The sequence below is a fragment of the Chinchilla lanigera genome, unplaced genomic scaffold, assembly GCF_000276665.1.
Source record: "Chinchilla lanigera isolate Chin_1 unplaced genomic scaffold, ChiLan1.0 scaffold00038, whole genome shotgun sequence".
Taxonomy (NCBI): domain Eukaryota; kingdom Metazoa; phylum Chordata; class Mammalia; order Rodentia; family Chinchillidae; genus Chinchilla; species Chinchilla lanigera.
Genome location: NW_004955439.1, coordinates 7430409 through 7443475, shown reverse-complemented (window position 1 = coordinate 7443475; position 13067 = coordinate 7430409). Strand labels below are relative to the sequence as shown.

The 13067-nt window shown below is 40.2% G+C and overlaps 1 pseudogene; it reads left to right on the top strand.

The window, feature by feature from the left end:
• Positions 1 to 13067, top strand: part of LOC102021393 — a 99410-nt pseudogene that overhangs the window by 81460 nt on the left and 4883 nt on the right.

Below are 13067 nucleotides of genomic sequence, written 5' to 3'. Positions count from 1 at the left end.
TTTTTTTTTTTGTTTGCTTTGTTTTGTTTTTTTCCAGTACCGGGAATCGAATTCAGGACCTCACTCTTGCTAGGCAGGCGCTGTGCCGCTGAGCTAAATCCCCAGCCCCTCAGACCTATATTTCAAAAAGATTACTCTCTTGGCTATTTGGAGGACAAATTGAGGATGATCCAGATGAAGGATGGGACTGGAAAAGTACAAGGAGGCAGAGCAGTTAGGTAACACTTTCCTCTAGCCAGGGGTGCTCACACACTTGATCTTAAGACTCCTATATACTCTTAGGACCCCAAAGAGCTTTCATTTGTGAGGGTTACATCTATCTAGTTCTACTGTACCATAAATAATAATTGAGAAAAATTCCAATACTGAAATGCCTAAGCACATATTCCATTTAGCATCTGAGATGTGACATCATACATCCTGTAACTACTGAAAAACTCTACCTTCTGCTCCTTAAAGGAAGACAGTAAAAGAAGAAAATAAAGCGCTACTATTGCTAGAAAGTACTTTCGCCCTCTAAAGGTTTTGAGGATCTCAGGAACCCACTGTGAGAACCACAGATCTAAGCAACAGGCCCACAGAAGAGATAATAGAGAAGAAAAAAATAAACCACTACCCTTCATAGGAAGCCTGGTAGGACTTAGTGACAAAAGTGGTGGAATTGGGTGGGGTGGCTTGGGAACAGATGACAGAGAGGAAAAAAGCTCAAAGTCCAGCATTTTTTCTTTGGGAAACTGTGTGAAATTCCTCTGTCTTCTCCAACATTTATGTATGTAATTCATAGAAATAAAATTTACCTGTGCTCACATAAAACTCTAAACTGTTGCTTTGTTTTGTTTTCTAATTGAGATTCTCAAACTTAGTGGCATTTTACCCAAGGAAAGTGTCTTCCTCCTAGTGGCAAAGTACCAAGAACTGCAAGGACTTGGCATAACTGCTGGAGGAGTGAGTGAGGGCTGACTAACCTGAGTCTGATAAATAATCTCTTGAGTCCTCTGATGAAAACCATAAATCTACATAGTTCTCCTCCTGGATAATGATTCACATTTTAAATATGCACTGAATTTATTTTCATAAGGGGGCATCTGCTCTGTCAGTCCAAGAACAATAGTGCTAAACTTACTTGAAGAAACACCCATCACTTAACTGTGCCTTTCTTTAAATAGGGTGTGTTCTTTTAATTAGTTTTAATTTAAAGACCAATTAACAAGATTTCAACATAGAGCAACATGATAGAAGTTGACTTTATTTCCTGGACTACTGAATCATCCCTGATGATTCTGACTGAACCTGAATTTTTATAATTTCATCCCAAGGTCTTTATGGAACCCAAATTTCTATTCCTCTTCCCCTACTCTAGTCATAGCCTTCTGGCTTTTTAGCCCATTGATCTCATGTTCAGTTTGTGTGGTGTACTGACAACTGGTGGTCAGCTAGCTGAACTGAACCAACATGGTGCTAGGTGTGGGAGACCCACCTGAGGATTGCTGCCAGCAGCATAAGAGGCAAAACTGAAGAGGAAGAGAAGCTGTAGGGAGCTGTTGATTCTGGACTGTTGGTTCTCTTGGAGGAGCTTGTCCTGCTGGATTTCCCTGTGAACTTGGCTGTTCTCATTGTCGAAGGAGCTTGGGACTTTGTTGTCATGGAGAATGGCTATGGTTCACTTTGGGAGAGCTCTGATCCTTACTTTGAGCATCACTTCTTGGATCCAAAGGGGAAGATGGTGCACTGCTCAGTCTCCTGGAGAAGCTCTTGCTTTCCTGATAGGAGCTCTGGTGTTCTCATTGTCAGAGGAGCTCGGGACTTCGTTGTCACTGAGGATGGCTGTGGTACTTTTCAGGGGAGCTCTTGTTCTTACTTTGAGCACTGCTTCCTGGCTCCAGTGCAGATTCCTCAGCCTGTTAGCACAGATCCTTCATCCCCTTGGCACAGACTTTCTAGCTTTCACCACCCCTTGGGCCTTCCCAGGACAGATCCTTGAAACAGGCCTGCAGAAGACATTGTCGTGGGCTCTTGGCCTCCAGCTGGACTCGTGGGGAGCATTGTTATGAGCTCTAGGTCTTCAGGTGGACTCTTGCAGGACATTGCCGTGGGAATCCAGGCCCTCAGCTGGATTCTTTTGGTCTTTACTGTGTGGACAGATTTCCTGCACTCTCTTGTGTATGACACTTTGAGTGGCTATTATAAAATAATCTTATAACTATGTGTCTTGATTTAAATTATATTCCCTTGCCAATCCCTGACTACAACAGTTCTCCATTTTATTTCAATCAGCCATTGCGTTTCATTTTTTCTGCCCCATATCTGCAATGTCCCAAAAAGCCTAAGTACACTTAGAATCCCACATGAAGTCCCAGGATGGGGCACAGCAATTCACACATTTTTAAAGATTAGAAATGCTTTTCTCAGACCATGAAGATTCATAATGAGCCCTCAGCTCATGTTCAAATGTGTCCCCTTCCCCAGCTTTCCCTGCATGGGGCCCTGCCCTGGCAGACTGCCCTTGTGTCTCTCTGATCAGCTTACACAGTGTCATGCTTCTGTGCCTTTCTTCATGCCATTCCCTGCATAGGCTTTGTTTCTCCCTCCCTCCTTTCCTTTCTGTTTCTTTTAAAAGATGGTCCAAATGTTTCTTCTCATTGGAATCTGATGGGTTTTCTATCTTAATAAAAATTCTGCTAAGTCATCATGGCGGCGAGCCAATATGGCATAGCACACTGGAGACCATGTGGCAGGCTCCGCCTTCCTCCTCCCCAGTCATATTACAACTTTCTACTTTCTTCTTCACAGCATCCTGTTTCCCTCTTCCCACCCCCTCTCCAATCACTGCCTGTCAAGTGACACAGACCATCCCCTAAACTCTACCCACAGCCTGGCCCTACATAGCCTCTGCTCCCCTGGCCAGGCCTTCAGAAGCTCCGTTTCCCTCCTTTCTGCTGTGGTCTTCTCCATGCTGGCAATAGAGACATTTTTTACTTTGTTCTATTTTGTTTGTGCCAAAAAACCTAACAGAATCCTTTTCCAGTCTCTCTGGCCTACTTTAGTCACTCACTTCCCTTCGCTTTTCTGGTAGCTCCACCATCTTTACCTCATGACTCTGTAGGCTGGGGGCTGCTTCTGCTTTCATGTCATGTGTATAATCATCCTTTCATAACTGTCACTTGAATGAATTGACACAACACGGACAGCAACAGAGAAAAGTTCAAGTGACTCAGTGCATGTGCAGAAGTTTTATAAATCCAGAGTCTAGATTTGATCTTTTTCCTGTTGATAAGAAAGTGTTTCTTGGGTTGGGGATATAGCTCAGTGGCACAGCATCTGCCTGGCAAGTGCAAGGTCCTGAGTTCGATTCCCACTACAAAAAAAAAGTGTTCCTTTGTAGCACTTAGCACTAAGCATGTCATAACATTTCAAGAACAATTATATTTCCAATTCATCTTCTTAGAGTGGTTAATAAGGAAGCTTTCAACTGCTAGTTGGAGAAAATAATGCGATGAGGTCCAGAGCAACAAATGAGCTAAGCACAGGTCTCCAAATCGGTGCTACTTTGGCATATCTCTAGTTCCATGTCCAGGCACAGTACCTTTCTGATGAGTGGACATGGTGAAGCTCTTAGTGCCTCAGGAACACCAATCTCGGAACTCACTCTGAACCTTTGCTTCAATTGCTCCTCAAATATGAGCTGTCCTTCCAGTGCCTTCACATCTCCTTTCAAGGTTGAGTTCATATGGCCATTCTTTCCAACCTGCCTTGACCAGAGTCAGAAATGTTAGTTCTGGAACTTCCATTGCTGCCATCTTTAATTAATAAGAGACTGAGGCCAGTTAGACTGAGTGACTTGTCTAGCACCACAGCAGAATCTGAGTCTCTTGATGTTCTTGCTTGCTCTCTTTACACCCTACTCACTTCAGCCTTTACTCATTCAGCTCTTCTCATGCTGTAACATCAGGATAAATTGTTCCATGTGAGATAGATTTATCATTCTCTTTAACTCAGGCATTTCCAACATGCAGCCCTGGACATGCAGCCCTGGACAGCTAGTAAAGCAGCCCCCCAAATCATAAACTTTTAATGTGATGCTTGGTGATATTTTTCATGATTGGATTGCACTGTGCTCCAGCACAGATTGTACAGGTTATAATGAAATGCTGTGTAGGGAAGGACACAGTGCAGTGCTAACTCTGCTTTGTGTGCTGCTACACACAAGCAGCTCAATCAAAACCCCGAGTGCATCAGATGTTACATGTGCAGTGCAACAATGGTAATAGCACTTCGACCTACCTTCACGTGTATGTGCCTCAGAAGACATGCAAGCTTTCTTATTTAATTATTAAATTTGGGCTTGTGTTACTTTGTTTTAAAAAATTAGTAAGTTGAAATATTTTTAAAAACAAAAGAAGTTTTGTTACCTATTTACATTGACTGTGTTATATATTTTGTGTGCAGTCCCAAAGCAATCCCTCTTCATTCAGTGCAAGGCAGGCAGCTCTGGATACCCATGCTGTAGCTGGTAAAACCCTGACACAGGACTGGTGGGATCTGCAATGTAATGAGAGACACATGGCATTGGGAATTAAACCCAGATCGGAGGGCAGAATCTCCACTGCACATGTGTGTGAACTTACCTAAGGTATACAGAATTCTGAGCCTTCATTTCCTCGTTGGTAAAATAGGACTTCAGTGGGGTCCAGTGAAGTGCCAGGGGGTTGGACAAGCCATCAGAAGGTCTGCACCTGTCACAAGCTACTGTGTGGACAGGGGTAAATCCAGCATGGGCCCTTACACTCAATGGCCTAGAGGGTGAACTATGTCCCTGCCCCTTTCTGTCCTAAACAGTTCCTTGACTCAGAATCTGGGATTCAGGATAATGACCACTAAAATAAAACACCAGCTTGTTTTCAAGAAGGGAAATGTTTATACTTCCTTTGTATAGAGTTATAAGGAAAAACAATAGATAGCTTTCCGAAGATAATGACCCCCTAAAAAACTTCAACTGTCTGCCAAAGTGACGTCAAAACATTCAGGATCTTGAATAGTTCAAGACCCCAAACCCTGACCTGATGGTCAAGGACATCAACCTCACAATGCAGCTGTTTTGGTCTTCTTACCCTGACCAAGGGCCACGTTTCCTACTTGACTAGATATAGTATCCTGTAACCCTTCACTCTTTGTCTCTATGCATAGGAGTCAAGTTTTTATCATTTGGAAGCAGAATAAGCACAAAGCTTGCTCACTGAAGCCTGGGCCAGAGCATGTCTCACGTCTGCTTTTCACAAAGGCACTTCCTGTCACTTACAAACAAAAAATGATGCACTACAAGTGCTGCATGGTTGATATGTTTATATTCACACAGAAAAATGGGTGCAAAAATAATAAACCCTTGACAGTGATAACCCTAAGAAGTGGATAGAGATGAAATAACTGTCTCTCTTTAAATACCTCTCATAACTCTGGATGGAAGTAATGGGCATTTAGTCACTTTAGCGGTTTATCAAATAATTCCTTTTTAAAAAGCACTCTTTTCAGTTTCTAATAAAGTAGATCTTGGTTGCTATTATTTGTATCTCTAACTAGTCTCCACATCCCCTAAAAAGGTTGCCAAAAGCAATTGAAAAAATGGAGGGTAATTTGATCTCAAGATTACTAAATTAGCAATAAACTTCAGCTTCTCGAAAGTCTAATGGTAAGAATACCTAATTCCCCCTTGCCTTTTCATTTATAAACACACTATGTACAGAGTCACCTCCCTGAGACAATAGACACTTTGCTAATGATTAAGTAAACTGGGTAATTCCAAAACTCAGCAAGCAGCCAAACTGAATTTCTCATTTATTTAAGATTTCTATGGCTTGCTCCTTCCTCAGCCACGTTGGGGTCTACAGTAGCCCCTGTGCTTCCCTCATCCCTGTGCCAGGCAGGTGTCAACAGCCTCAGTTGCAATATTGGCTGTTGATAGCTCGCATTTGTCCTCTTTGCTGAAGAAGCATCCTCAGCTCAGAGGAATCACCTCATCAACTTCCCAGGCAATTCGGTGCTTCCTGCACGGCCACTGGTGCCCCTAAAAAGCACGGTCTCCTTGCTCCAGGTAAGTGTATTCTGTGTGCCATTCATGTTATCGAGCTTCCCTTGAGCTTTACCTAAAACCACATGACTCTCTCTGCTTATTTTCTTACCATTGCCTTACTTCCTTCTAAGGTGTCTGTTTCAATAAATCACACGCATAAAACAAGTAAGTCATTCTTTCCAGGTCTGTGATAATATAGTATCTTTGGTAGCCCTAATGAAAGTATACATAATTTCTTTCACATAATTTACAGTTAATTGAAACTTCATTTAAAAAATAATCAAATCTCACAAATTAACATAAAAAAACCTAGCTCACCACCCAATCACACCCAATTCATGTATGAGGAAATCTAAAATTCTGCTCAGATTAACATCAATACTCAATGTTCCAACACAGAGAAATCAGGATGAAGTGTGATTTTTATGCCCCTAAACATGGTAAATGTTTAGTAAACACTTAACACTGAGGAATTTTTTTGATAAAATATATTTGATTAGAAATAAAACCTAGGCTAAGAATGAAAATGACTAATATTGAACGTGTTTAAATGTTTGAGAGTTTTATGTAATTTTTTAAACCCTGGAAGACCTACCGAGGGTGTAGGGGTAACTATTCAGATTTGGGGCACAGGAAGAAAAGAGCTTGGGTCACGCACCAGTCTTTGAGTAGCCATGGAAAATTCCAGCCTGGCTCCTCCTCCATCTTCCTGTCCAGTAGATCAGAAAAAAGGATGGGCCCTTGCTGGAGCAGAAAGAATGCTTTATCTTTCTGAATGACCCAGGAAGGCAGGGTTAACAGCTGTATGAAATACTAATGACAGCAATCACCAAACTCTACTAACATTGTAATTGAACTTTTGGAAATCTGGTTGAAAGATTAATAGATTAACAAATCAAACCAAGAAATAAAGGGAGAAAATGGCATGCTGATTAATTACTCAAATAGAATCTATTTTTTGGTCACAGGAATAGTTGGAATGTCTTTTTTCTCAAAAGAATCTATTTTATGGCATGATCTTGATCCACAGTTATGTACCAACAGAATTTTAGGGTAAAAAAATGATATCCTTTCTGGCAGTGGATTCAGAGTCGTCATGGTAAAAATTAAAGGAAAATATATGCATCACATCACATTCCACAAAGAATATAAGCAAATGATAGGAATGTAGTTTAATCACCTCTGCAATGTAAAAAGAGCTTATTCTTATTTTAAGTAATTTAGGAGCTCTAAGCATAAAACAAACCATATTTTAAAATAAATATCCATGACTTGAACATCTGAAAATTGTGTCTACACTTAAGGGAATCAGTCCAGGAGAAAACATCCTTTCTCTAACAAACTCACCATTATTTTTTTTTTCAAACAGTATAAGTGAACTTCTTTTAGAATTACCTTCAAACACCACAACAAACTCTCCTGAAATTTTTCAGGGGAGAAAAATTTTTGCCCTTTGAGGTTGGATTTGACTTTCAAAAATAGCCAAGATCTATTCTCAGAAAAGGTTGAGGAAAATTGAATTAAAGGGTTGGATAGTTGAGACAATTACACAGGTGTGGTAATTTACAAAAATACTCAAGCACGAGGAAGTACAAAGCTGGTCACTGTATCTTGACCTTCCATGTCCTGGCCCAGTCATCTACCCCTGGTATTTTCTTGGAATTTTTTGCAGTTGGACACTAAAATCTATTGTTTTTCTTATATCCCTGAAGTGTAGACATCAGAATATAAACTGAGTCATATAATGTGATAAGGATATTCTCGAGGGTAGTTGTTTTTACGGATGTTAGCTTCAGAGTTGAGTCCTAGCAGCCTATGTGTTTATCAATTACATTTTCATAAATGCTTATGTGACCCTGGTGCAGAGTAAGAGCAAGGCCCTGAGCCTGGCTGTAAGGCTTTGAACTCTTTCTCCAATACTTATTACTACGCCCAACTACATAATCTCTCTGGACATCCATTTCATTATCTTTTAAATGGCAATAATAATTGTACCTATCTCTTGATTTCATGTATTTCAAAGGCTTAAAACAATGCCTTTTGCACAGTTAACGCTAAGTACGTATTAACTCAAGCAATTTTGTGCGGTAGCAAAAGAAGAAGAGGCTAGCTTCTAGAACAAATAAACAACAACAAAAACCAGCTTGTATTGAGTCAAACAATATACTGTCCTAACTCAAGTCATAAATCCTTAAGTGAATTAAAAGCTATATTGTAATTCACAGGGCTCTGAATATTTAGTACATGGATGGCTACTGACAGACTCTTTCAGGTGCTGTAACTGTAGAGTCTGATGGAATTTTAGGGACCTCCAAAGAGATGGCAGTACTTCAGTTACCAAACACTGAGTCATTTGTAGGAAAGTGGATGCACCTTGAAACCTAACATTACCTAAAAGAGATCAGACACACAAACTTAAATATCACATGGTTTCAGTCATATGAGAAACCCAAACTATAAATAAAGAGCAGAACAAAACATAATAGCAGATAGAGAGACATCTTTCTCAAATGGGTAGGGGATCAAGAGATGGAGAAAGAAGGATGAAGGGGCAGGAAAGGAGATGAAAAAAGGAATTAAGGTGTATTATAGAGCTGCACAAACTACACAAGGGATGTGCTATGGTTTATGTCTGGATGTTCCCCCAAAGCCTCATGCAGACATGAGGTGGGCTTCTAGAGTCTATGATTGATTCATGGTCCAGTGTTGGAATTATGGGTGTGAGTGCTGCACCCACCCTGAGGCTGGTAGTTTGCATACAATGTAAGGGAGGGAAAGAGGCTGCTTGCTGCCCTCCCTCCCTTTTTGCTCTTGTTTCTTTTGCTGTCTTCAGCTGCCACGAACTGTTCCCCTCTGCCATGTGCCACCCTGCCTTGAAGCCAGCTGATTATAGACTGAAACCTCCACAAACCGTGAGCTAAATAAACCTTTTCTTCCTTAATTCTGGGTGTCAATATTTTGTCTCAGCAACAAGAGAAAAGTAACCAAGACAGGATATAAAAATTATGTCTTGCAAACAGGTACTAATAAAAAGTAATTTTTTAAAAGGTGATGACTCAAATTTTTTATTGAATTAAAATGCTATACACTGATAAGAGCATCCTTGCTTGAGAGATAATTCTTTAAAAGTGTGCCTCAGAATCAGTAGAATATGATTATATAACTTAAAAGAGAACACAAAACTGGTACATTCTTCTACTTTTCAAGTGCAGCCTCCACCTGAAAAGGGAAATTATCCCAAGGTTCAATTATGAGGATAATAACTGAGCTTGAATTTAGCCTCGCAAGGACCCCCAGGAAAGACTGTGTCTTATAGATGAGGTGAAGAATGTGCAAAATTTCCACATGGAAAAATGTGGAAATTTTGAGCGAACATAAATATTTCCTAATGCAGGTGTTAAATAATTACTCAAGTGAATTCTGAAATTCAGAACTACTTTTTCCATCTGTGGAAGGTGTACCATGTTCCTGTCAAAAGTGAGATAACCAGGAAAGAGGGAAGAGCTCCTGGACTTCTTTTGCTGTTGCTCTGTGAGTTGCTGGTAGCTCTGGGTTTGGATTATGTCCGTGGGTCTGTAACCTGGGCCAGCCGATCTTCGTGAAGTAGTACCCAAGCCAACACGTGCTGCGAACAGATTAATGAATGCAAATGGGTCAGTTGGGTTTGCAGACTCAGATTCCATCTGTAACCATTTGTTTTTATATTCCAACTAACAAATATTAGTCAAAGAGTTTAGACTAGGTGTGGAGATATATATGTCTAGGTTCAGTGTGTTGACTCAAAGGTGAAGGAAGAGACTCAAATTTGGCATCCACCTGGAACTCCATCGTGCACAATGGCATGGGGGGCTAAGAAGAGGGAGGAGAGCAGGGAGGCAAAGTGGGAGGGAGAGAAATAAGGAGAGAGGAGGGAGGGGGAAGGGAGGTTTATATTTGTAAACACAATCCAATTTTCTTAGTGTCTTCAGGTGCCCTAAAAAGAACTTAACACTTAAGTATAGGTAAGCTTGTTTTCTGATAGTCCACTGTAGTCCATCAACATAAGTTTGAGAAAAATTGAAACGTTGCTTCTTAGTTTCTTTGCGTCTCTCATGTGCCCCACCACCACCCCAGTCTATGACTAATTTGTAAATTCATAACACATTTCTGTATAAGCATGTGACTCTTGCTCCACCTCTTCAGCTTGATTTGGGGGCCTTTTTGCATAAAGTTTAATTTTTGAGCAAACCCCTAAATAAACCTACTTTTGTGGATTTTTTGCAGCTAAAGAGTATCATTGAAGACTAGTTGTTAGTGTGAAAAAATTGGAAGATGATCAGGTGTAATTTATCATCAGTTTAAAAATTAGGATAGAATATATATCCTAATTTTATCTAATAAAAAGAAATTATTTTAGAAAAAATAATAGTTGAGTTGTCTCAGGATTTTCATAGTTATTTTTCAATATTGTTTATACCCTATTACACATAAGTCTAAATTGTTTAATATCTTCCATTTATAATTTGGATCAAATATAAGGAATTAGATCATTGAACATCTGGGATGTGTAAATACTATATTTATACATGGATTTTAGAAAACAATTTGGTATTTATTAAGGCAGAGGCCTGTCGTGAAACTGTGTCAGGGCGCCATTAACCTAACCAAAACTTTCCTTTTTTCATTTTACATACTTTTAAAAGGCAGCCACTCAAGCTATTAAAATGACTATGTTCTGTTATCATAGCCTCCTTTACAACTAGGAAATCTATGTCATTGTTAACACTTTTGTACCGCATTTTTCTGTTTAGCAAGCTGAAAGTCGAAGTCTCTGAGAGTCAAAGTCAAAGATAACATATTATCTTTAAAGCTTGATGACCTCTTGGAAATGAATCTGAATGCTCCTGCCTCCCCACTCGCCGCCTCTCTCTCTTCCTGATATTTTTTCTGAAGGGCCAGAGCTCTAGAATTATGACCAAGTATAAAAGATGGCCATGATAAACCATCTGACATCATGAAAGCTGTGTTATTTTGACTTTTAAGTTTTCCTTAAATATAAATTCTGACTAAGGCTGCCAGGAAGTTTTGCAAAGGTCAGGGTGGTTTTTATTCACTTTAAGTGGGTGAAACCAGAATTCCTTGGCCTTACAAATTCTTGTGGTCTCCATCAACAGCCCCTCCTTGTCGACATCAAGTTCATCTTCCGTGTTTACTCAAATGTGTTTGGCCCGCTAATGCTTCCCTTAATGAGAATGCAGCTCCCTGCCAGAAGTCCCATTTGGATGATTTACTTTTTCTTTGTTGATCATATCAAGCAAATCATTACAAATAATAATACTGTAATAACACAGTTCTTTCCAGGAAATGTCATCTTGCCGATGGCATCTAAGACTGGATATTATTAAAATCTGGTGTTTTTTTTTTAGTCCTGGCTGCACTGCAATTTAATACCCCTTGAAGAGAGACAACATGGAGAGATGTTCTGGCTTGTGATTAGCATTTCGGGTTGGTGGTCAGATAAAAGCTCTGATAGAACTCTTTCCAAGGATTTGCTGTGCATACTCAAATTCCTTGGTCTGTGTTGACTTAAGCTGTTTTCTAAAATGTCTTTGAAAAATTAGGCCACTAAATTAAATAGGAAAACATTTCATTTGTCTTTTTCTGAATATATATAATCCAAATCATGTGATTAGCCTGCAAATAACAGGATAATTGACAGATGCAAAATTTAACACAAAACCTTTTTTCTAAGAAGGTCTTGTTTCCATCTCATATTCCATTTGCTTTTACTGCACTGGTTTTGATGTTTATCCGTTACACAGGAAGAGTCTAAAGGAAATGGTGTCAGCTTTGATGAGCCCATCCGAAATCTTTATAAATTAATATTTGCTTCTAAGGGAACTTGATAAAACATACTTAGTAAATCACTTCTCAAAAAAGTTGCAAGGAGTACCACTGTGGCTTTAGATGGATAACAGAAGAAAAGTATAGAGACTTGGGGGGAAATGTTTAATCTTAATGGCAGGGTATATTTGGTTACAATCACAGAATATCCCATAAAAAATAACAAAAAGTGCTAGGGAGATAGCTCAGCACCACAGCGCCTGCCTGGCAAGCACAAGGTCCTGAGTTCAATTCCTGGTACTCCCCCCCCAAAAAAAAGATTTTAAAAACTAACAAAAAGTGTGGAAATTTCTGTCTCACTTATCCAGAGCCTGTTAAAAGTCTGCTGATAGAGTTGATAGCACAACTCCACAACATCAGTGCTCTGAACCAGAAAATATCCATCAAATCCTTCAGTCATTCATTCCTCATTCAGCATCCTTAGACATCCTTTTGTGCATTGCAAATGTTAGGCCAGAGATGCATAGCCCCAAGTGAACAAACAAAAGGTAAGGTAGAGGCTTTCTTTTGAGAAGCTCCATGGGGGAAGGGGACAGGGAGAAACATCAGTGAAACCAGCGTGAGACAGTCTGACACAACGAGACATTCATTTGATTGTCAGAAACTATACTCATTTGGGTAGGGAACCTGGCAAACATGAAGCAGGAAAGGAACTTTCTGAAAGGTTACTGGGTAGCTGACAAAGTTAGAAGATTGGAAGTTTGGAAAACAACAAAACCAAAGGAGTACACAATTAGGGTCATGTAAAAAGAACTGCTTGTCTGCAAGGATACCCCCAAGCAGTGGGTACGAGACACTGTCAGTGCCAGGTGAGTGCTAAAAGGCCCTCGTTTGGTTGCAAGTCTGGCCACAGGACTGGAAGGGTTCACATCTACTATGAACTTACTAGCTCTTTCCTTGGGTTCTAAGCAAGTTACTTTTATCCCCCTTAATCCTCATGCTAACTCTCTGAAGAAAGCAATGGTCCCATTTTACAGGCTGGGATGCTGAGGCTCACTGAGACTGAGTGAGCACCTTGCCTGTGGTTATTGAGCTGTCCAGTGAAAGCTGCTGCTTAGGCGCAGGAAGCCGAGCTCCCTACAGCCTCTGCCTCTCAAAATCTAGGTAGGGAGCCAGGTGT